Below are 1444 nucleotides of genomic sequence, written 5' to 3' on the forward strand. Positions count from 1 at the left end.
AAGAGATTAAATACTTTGCTCAAGATCATGCAACTAATAAACAGCAGAGCTTGGACAAATCCAGGCTGTCTATCTCCAGAGACTGAGCTTTTATGCTTCTTCTCAGTGGCCTCTGAAATCTTACTCATCTTACTCAACTTTTGGCCTGTGCGTATTTCTCTAGAGTATCACTTTGCGTTGTACTTCAAGGGCTTCAGAAATTAAGATTTTTTTCAAAATTGTTTAGCCAGGTAAATATTTTCATTCGATGCCAAGTTTGAAATGGTTATATAATGCATGTTCTTAATTTTCTGTTATAGTTCTTTTAAATGAATGAGCATTTTAATAATTTGCTGCAGATTTTATTTTGTCTCTACTTGCCATTAAATTGCAATTTATTAATTAGTAGTGTTGGAACATTTGTAGAAGCACAAAGTTTAATAAAGTATAACAGTTGTTTAGAATATTAGAATAATATACTAATAATATCACTGTGCAGGTTATTAGTAGCATTCGTTGCAATTTAACAGACAAAAAAAAAAATCTTTCTGAAACTTTGACCACCATGGTAAACTCTAAAATTGTCATTGTCACCATCTTAGAACAAGTGCTTTCTGAAGACAACACTGCCTCTGGTAACCATTAGTGTTTCTGTACAATAAAAGGTGAATAGAAACTTACTCATCACTCTTGGAAACTTATGTCTTTTTCAAATAATCTTACATGTATAGGAAGAGAGAAGAGCAAGAGTAAGACAGAGAGAGGAGAGAAAGCAGATACACTTTTTGTATTTATAAAGCAACTATGGTAAGATGAAAACGATGAATTGATAAAACATCTCACTTTGGTTTTATAGAGTATCTGTCTTAGGACTAGCACCAAGCTTATTCAGAAAAGAAGCTTTCCATTTCTTAGTAGAATTAAATTGTATTTTTTTGTGGATGCTCCTTTAGGGATTATGGTAATAGAGACTATAAGTGCTATCATAGGTTACTAGAAGTTACAACTGTTTTGGAAGTAAGTTATGGCAAGAATATCATAAATATGATAAGAATAATGCAGTGTTCTTGATTTACATTTACATAGTATATTGCAAATGCATTCAAATACATTTCACTGAATTTAATGTTGGTTGAGGAAACACTGGAAAAATGTAGAAGTCATTTGGAAATTTAAATGACTATAAACTCTTCCTGATAGGAAGTTGGCATTCTGTTTAGGTTTACCTAGTGAAAATTTCTGTTAAAGTAGAAAGGAAAGAATGAACAGAAATAGAATTAAATGAAATAATGATTGAGACAGCCAACTTTACCTTGTCTGGAAAGAAAATGCATTATTTTTCAATAAAATAAACACAATATCTGTCAGATTTATAAAACCATAGCTCTTGAGCATATAAATACAATGTACATTAGTTGCTTTTACTTAAAAAACATTTTACCCACTTTTATACTCAAAATTGTGT

This window comes from Rhinopithecus bieti, unplaced genomic scaffold (genome assembly GCF_001698545.2).
Source record: "Rhinopithecus bieti isolate Rb0 unplaced genomic scaffold, ASM169854v2 scaffold_19910, whole genome shotgun sequence".
Taxonomy (NCBI): Eukaryota; Metazoa; Chordata; class Mammalia; order Primates; family Cercopithecidae; genus Rhinopithecus; species Rhinopithecus bieti.